We start from the raw sequence: 8010 nt of genomic DNA, 5'->3' as shown, positions 1-8010 counted from the left end.
CATACTTCGTCCTGGACTCTGAGCTGCTTTTTTGAGAAGGATACAGCTCTGTAGAGGTGCTCTGCCAACAGGAATATATTAAAACTTGATGGTGGCTTTGAAGATTAGGATCTAACCCTCAAACTGGCAGCCGGAGCAGACCTGAAGCTGACAAAGATCAGTGCAGAGTAGAATAGCTGCAGCTCTTAATCCCCCTGGAAATCAGACGGTTGCATTCTTCAGCAGCAGAAGCCCTGGTGTTCTCTTTACCTTTGGACAACCTCTGTAACTGATGGGCTACTGCAGTCAGGATCTCTTCTGTCAGGATACAGGGAAATGGGATCAAGTTTAAGGATGAGTTTTTGCCACACTGCCAATGAGCTAATGAATAGGCTGATGCTTCTGATCACATTAACATCTGGATGGAAGGAAGAAAATATATTCTAGCTATGTAGGTCAGCTCTGGGAGGCAGCTACTGTTATTTTGGCATGGCACACCATTAATCTGAGTAACTGGTTCCTCATTCAAGCATTAAATACTGTGGAATTTTTGATGCTGAACTCTTCTGTGGAAAACTATATAGCCAAACAATTATACCTGATGTATGGCTGATATCACTCTATTTTCCCAAGTGGTATCGTACATCTATTGAAGCAGGACTTCTGTCTAGGACAACTTGGCAGAAAACGACTTCTTGCTCCTTACCGACCTCACAACGCTGTTGATAGGGAATGACTGACTGTAACACTGAGTAATAGAATACTGTAATACTGAGTGGCCAAGTCACACGTTTTTCCAGTTCCACGTTGTGATGTAAAGGGGTTTTCTGCATCGATGGTTTGACATGCCATCAAAATGCCATCAAAACATTCAATGTTCACATACAGTTTCTATCCAGTGCCACAAGAAAGTCTTGCTCTTTCTTTGCATCAGTTTTACCCTCTGTGTATCTTGCTGATATCCAGTTAATCCAGCAGCAGGAATATTTGCAAGCCTTACTACTTACGGACAATGATTTTTGCCTAAAAATAGGAGCATGAAATAGAGTGATAAATGGAGAGGCTACCAGTATCCACTGTTATCCTGATGCTCCTACTGCTTTCATGAAATTCACAGTAGTCTTCTTTCTCTGAAGCCCATGATTTCCCTTAATAAATAGACGATTCTTTGGCAGTCAGAAAACATGCTAGGCTAGTTTTGCAGGTTGTCAAGTTTTGGAGCCCAAACGTGAGAGCTTCATGCGTGTCTAAAACCAACTTGGAGAGGTGGGGATCCCCAGTCAGTGCCACTCCTCCTTGGCTGATATTGCCTGTAAAATAGGCTAGATAGCCATCCCAGATATCACTGCTGAGGTTGGATCACATGGTTGGTACAACAGGATAAAAAGCTGAGAGATCTGCTTAAGCAAGAAGTGGCACTAGGTGACCTAGTTTGCAAAAAGTGGTATTTGAAACACAGGCACTGTGTGTCTTCCATTCCTCCTAGCAAAAGAAGGAAAGCCGGGCACAAACTGAAAACGCACTCCATGGTTGTATAAATCCACTATAATTTCTTCAGTTGTCTTAATGCTCTGTGCAACAACTATCGACTCAACTACCACGCATCTCCTCCCTAGAGTGCTACTGTGCCACTTTGTAATTATTTCCATACGTATATATTTACCAGATGAGTTTCTCAGGCTTCTGGAAGAAAAGACCCCTAGTTTCTGAAAAAAAATGGTCGAGAGACAGATGTTAAATATTCTGATGGTGGCTTCTTGCAATCGCAAAAAAAAAAAAAACCACAAAACTGAAACCAAACTTCAGGCATATTTAGGCAGGCAATCTTCTTACATCTTGAAGCAAAATGATAAATCAGTAGGTTGGCTTTTCTTCAGTTAACTCAGTTTTACATAGTGTTTAATAAAGATTGTGGAAAAAGAATGAAGCACCCGATCTACTCTCACTAAAATCATTGTACAAACGCCCACTGGCTTGACTGGAGACAAGTCTGGACGCATTTCAGTTATCACTACAAATAGAAAGGCTTCATTTTTCTGGTCACTGGTTCCATAACCATATCCAAGTTTACTGGAAAATAAATACTCATATTTCTTTTATAAGTTGTTTAAAAATCTGGAACATCATATGTTTTCCAAATTATTTTGAATTATTTTAATGCAGCAGCTAGAAAACACTTAACTGCCAGGACCAGCTATGCATTTTTTGGAAAGCAGCTAACACACATGAAATTTCTGTAAACGGGATAATAGTGGAGAAACTTCCTTCAGTTCTGACCTGAGTATAGTATAGTACAATATAAGCTCTTTACCTTTGGTAGATGAATGCATTTGAGATGAAATGCCAAGCATGACTGTCATCTCTCCACCCAGAGCAGTTGTGACAGCAGCAAAAGCAATGACTGCAAGACACTGTATTTCCCCACAGGGCCCTAGCAATGACTTTGGTTCTGTTCCTTTGCCTTTATGACTTAACTCTCAGCTGAGACTGCCCACAAAGCACCCAGCTAAAATTACTTTTCTTAATCAGCAGGCATCTTCGGGAGGTTGGCAAAAAACCCCGCTGACTCACTAAATAAATGCCACCCAGCAGTCAAATGGTAATGTGTAATCACTACTAATTGCCCATTGTTCTCAGCCCTCCTAGACCACGGTGTACCTTCGGCTGACAACAAAGAATGAAGTTAACAAGACCATTTGTTTACTACTTGAACTCGATGGAAGATGCTTCTGGCAGGTTTTTGGAGGATGCTTTAAAAACCTCTAGTTGATAGATGCCTTTGTTCATTTCTAACACTCTAATGCAAGATACATGACACCATGTGACATGCAAAACAAACAGGAGAGAAGAAAGGACTCGACAGAAGACAAAATTTGCAGCATGACTTTTCCTGGTTAGCTCTCTTTGTGAGCATGCCCATGTTGATGGTTCAGGTAAAGCTGTTTTCTAAATGAGAGAGTAAGTGGGTAATAAACATGCTACTAGGAAAGACACTGAATCATAGAATCATAGAATGGTTTGGGTTGGAAGGGACCTTAAAGATCATCTAGTTCCAACCCCCCTGCCATGGGCAGGGACACCCTCCACTACACCAGGTTGCCCAAAGCCTCGTCCAACCTGGCCTTGAACACTTCCAGGGATGGGGCATCCCACAACTTCTCTGGGCAACCTCTTCCACTGCCTCACCACTCTCAGAGTGAAAAATTTCTTTCTTATATCTAACCTAAATCTCCCCTCTTTCAGTTTAAATCCATTGCCCCTTGTCCAATCACTACACACCCTTGTAAAAAGTCCCTCTCCAGCTTTCCTGTAGGCCGCCTTTAGGTACTGGAAAGCTGCTATAAGATCACCCTGGAGCCTTCTCTTCTCCAGGCTGAACAGCCCCAACTCTCTCAGCCTGTCTTCATAGCAGAGGTGCTACAGCCCTCTGATCATCTTCGTGGCCTCCTCTGGACTCGCTCCAGTAGCTCCATGTCCTTCTTGTGTTGGGGACTCCAGAGCTGAACACAGTATTCCAGGTGGGGTCTCACGAGAGCAGAGCAGAGGGGCAGAATCACTTCCCTCGACCTGCTGGCCACGCTCTTTTTGATACAGCCCAGGATATGGTTGGCTTTCTGGGCTGCCAGCGCACATTGCCAGCTCATGTTGAGCTTCTCATCCACCAGCACTCCCAAGTCCTTTTCCTCAGGGCTGCTCTCAATCCATTGAGAGCATGAATGACCTCATTGAAGGAAATTTTTTGTATGATAATGGTGAAATGATGAAGAAAAGTAGGTGAAGGACATTTGTTTTAAACAGTGCTTTGCAACTACTCTGTACATGAAAGTATCAAAGGAACATCACAAATGTCGATGAAGACATATCGTTATATTGCATGACTTGTAATGCAGAAGCTGACCTCATCCTTTAAAGAAGGTGACTTTTATTGACTCCTCCTACTGACTACAGTAACAGCTGGATACCCAGTGGTGGTGCAAATAAGGCCAAATCTGACCCAGGTCAGAGCATATGGTAAAACCTGCAAAAATAGCATTCATGTCTCTAGTCTTAACTACAGAGTTGCTGTTCTTGCAGAGCACTAAATAAGGGGTCTACAAGCATTTCTCCAGCAGTCCTACTGGTGGCTGCCAACGGCAGTGCCAGCTCTCATTTAATTTTGCATTTCTGTACCACAAATGCATGTCCTACGCTTTGGGAACTTCTACACTAGACTTGCAGCAAAATATGGGCTGAAAATCACTTTCCCTGTCTTGCCCCACAACAGAAAAATCCATCATTTGACCACAGAACAATTTCCACGGCTGATTGATTCCTAGGTCTGCGTGGCTGATTATAATTCCCCAACCTACCCTTATGTGATTCACACCCATACATCTGCTCAAGCTTCAGCATATAATTGTTATTCCATACAGACAGCCCACTATTTATTCAAACAAGGATGCTCTTGTGTATTCCTCCTTTTTCAGTGTCTCTAAAAAAAGTAAATTGGTCACAATACATTACATTGTATGTGCGTGTTTGTGTGAGCGAATAAAAACGAATTTTATTATCCTCTCAAAGGCAGCAGCTGATTACTAAGACAAAATAAATAAAAGTAGTATGTTAAATGGAGTACTGTACAATTCCATTAGAGACAGGGCATTCCAGGCTTCTCTAAAATACTGTGGCTAGTTAAAAAATCTGATGATTTCTGTTATTTTCCAACATCCTTTTCTATATTATAAAACAAATGTTTGCTCTCAGGCAGATCTGTTACTACAGTAAAAAAATCTAGGCCACGACTCTGGGATGCTGCAAGCCTTTCACTCCTGTTATCATTTTGTCCTGGGAGAAGCAGAAAAGATGCTTGTGGAATGAGCAAGTTGGTACTGCTTGGATTATCTTCATAAAAGAAGATGAAGTGAGTTTAAAAACATTTGTGCTGTGCCAGAGTCAGCTGATTTGGTTCTCAGGAGTTTGTGTGAACCGTTGTTTCGTGGGTTTTTTTGGCTCACGCATGTGTTAGGACTTGGGGAGAGTTCAATGAACCCAGATCTCAAAGCAAAAATATTTTATCTACTTTTTCCAGTGAAGATGGTTTTTAAAAGCTAAATTTAGTTTTCTGGAAAATATTTAGAAAGTAATTTAGACTCAATTAACTTGTTCTATGAAAACAATCCTTATATAGGCTTGAAAGTCTAGGGTTGGCAGTTTGGCTTTTGGTTTAAGGCATTACACAAGTAGGGACCTACTTGTGAAAGATATTGTAACTACAAGTTTAATGCCAAGTCATGTGGTATTTGGATGTAGAATTTTGAGCTATTTTCAGTGACATCTATTGAGGTAAAGGCATAGCATTGCTTTTTTCCTAGACGTATAAGGATTCTCAGCAAAGGCATTAATATAAGTTTTGTTCTCGAAACCTTTGTGCTTCCTACCACTCTTTTCCACGGTACTCGCAGTCAGATCAAGAGCATATGAAAGCAGTGCATTTGTTTTTGTCTACTCATTCCCATTACAGCTCTGAACAAACATCCAGTAACTCGAACTCACCTCCCTTCAAGTACTTCAATTCCGAGTTTCGCAAATGGAATCGAAGCAGCAGCTGGCACTCCTGAGACCGAGAGACTCACCCGCAGTGAACTGAAAGTTTGCACAGAAAGCCGCAAAAGTAGCTTTCATCTGGAGTCTTCTGCATTGCCATCAGGTTCTGCAGGGGAAAACAGGTGAAGGGAATCCATCAATTTAGTTAGCAAAACTTCTGTGAGGAAATAAGGATGAGAACGTCCACCAAACTAGCTGTGGCTTTAATGGGGGAGCTGACAAGTGGCAGAAGAGACAGGTAAGAGAAAAAGCAGAGAGAGGTATCAAAGCCTGGTTAGGAGCCACAGGGCAGAAGCCCTAAGGCCTTCAGAGAGGTAAGGGTTACTTCATTTACCACAGTGAACAAAATATTTCACTTGCAGGCGACCAATTCACACTAAGCTACAGTCAGCATTAGCCCATGAGTGCTGGTGATCTGACAGATAAGATGCTGATCTGACAGTTGTTCAAGGGAGTAGTCGAATAAATCCATTTCTCAGTAGAATTAAATGAAGGCACTAATACATAACTTCATACTTGTCCACCAATGCATTTGAAGTCTCACAAGAAGAAGGAAAGCTGTTCAGATGAAAGGATTAAACTGTCTTTGGTCTCCCAAGTGATGCTGTCAACAAGAGGGCTTTCTGATACTTCTTTTTTTTTTTTTTTTTTAAGATGACAGGCTAACTGATAGCAGGTTTTGGTCTTTCAAAGTCACAGATTTGATTAACGATCCACAGATGGAAATCTGTGTAGCTCTTGCCAACTGTAGCAACAGCCCATTCCCAGGTGCTGGGCAGATTTTTAATGGAATTTGCTTTTTGTTTTGTTTTTGTTTTTTGTCTTTTGGGTTTTTTTTTTGGCTGACACACTACAATGTAACTTGATAAGTTAAATTACTCATATTGTTCCTGTAGGTTACCAGTTATTAGTTTCCAAATTCTGCTCGCATTTCTTACTTCACACATGGTTATTTGTTCAGTGCCTTGAGTAGGTGAGATACTAGATACCTATTATTGGTTATAATACTATTTTCACATGCATTATTTTTAGTGTTGTTTCATTATTCATGGAACTAGACTAGCTGAAGTCCCCAGTGTGATACAGGGTTTTGCCTGTAATCTGGTTGCAGCTGTCAGCTCTTTGGTGGTCACGATGTTCAAGGGATTTGCAGGAGCTGTAGAGTGTTACGAGTTCTGGAAAATGACTTTTTTTGTCTGCCAGAAAAATTCCTTCCCAAAAAGCCTGCACTTGGTAATATTCCCACACTGGTCCTCTGTACTTCAGCAAAGGAAGAGTGCCTCAACTACCCCGGGGAATGTCTCTGAGATGCCTGAACACACTGCTCCCCTCGGATTTACTGCCCCCGCAAAGATGAGGCAATCCCAGTGTGTAAAATACAAGGACAAAAAGTGAGGTAAAGGATTAGGGGGAACATTGTCAAGTAGAACAACTAGAGAATGCTATTCTAGCTGACACATAGCCGGATGCCTTTGTTTGCTCCAATACTCCTACAATGAGTTCCTGTGATATGCTCAGGCCTTCGGAGCCAAGTACTCAGTTTCCATAGAGACAGAGTACTCGCCAGATAAGACCTAAGGTTAACTACTTAATGATTTTTCCTTACAGGGTCCTCTATTTATTCCCGTGGAGTTAGGCTTTGTTGTTAAACTTCAAAGGCTCCTGATGGGATCTGGCTATCTTGGGAATTTGGGATTTCTTCCTGGTTCATGCTCAGTCAGCTGATGAACTTGCAACTGTGTGAGCAGAGATGATGGCTTCACCTGGAATCGAGTGGTACGAGTGTCTAAAGGTTATTTCTGCTTTCTGTTTTTATGCAGTCTGGCAGCCAGCCACTTCTAGCCTAAATCTAAACTGCTCTTCCATATAAAGCTATTCATACATCCACACTGAGTGTTACATAAAACCTGGGTCACACCAACATCCACATGAAAGTATGATTCTTGTTTCTAGCGCCCTGTAGTGATTGCAGACGATCCGTTACTAGTACAGCCTTGCTTGGACGTGACTGTGAGATGAACTAATGCCTCCCTCTAGCTTGTCAAGCTGTTCCTGTGTCACCATCAAGAAACAAAAAGAAAGAAATAATAATCACACTTTTTGGAATCCTAGTCTGTATTTTGCACGGCACAATTATATGATGTACAGCACCAAATGTGCAAGTCTCTCGCAAGAAACCCAACTGGCAAGTATCTTCATTGCATTAATGAATTTCCAAATATTAGTTTAAGCCTCAGGAGCAGTTTTACTCAAGAATAATGATGGTACTTCCTATCTTTTTGACTCACTCCACTGTTACATGTTTTCAGTTCCTTGGAGTTATACAATCATTATACATCTTGGACAATAATCTCTGTTCCCTCAAATCTCAATTAAATGGCAACTTTTGCAAATCATCTCTCTGTCATGTCTCACACTTGTAAAAGCACTGTCACTGTCTTCTACCAT

The sequence above is a fragment of the Tauraco erythrolophus genome, chromosome 4 (assembly GCF_009769465.1).
Source record: "Tauraco erythrolophus isolate bTauEry1 chromosome 4, bTauEry1.pri, whole genome shotgun sequence".
In the NCBI taxonomy this organism is placed as follows: Eukaryota; Metazoa; Chordata; class Aves; order Musophagiformes; family Musophagidae; genus Tauraco; species Tauraco erythrolophus.
This window is presented reverse-complemented; position numbering follows the sequence as displayed.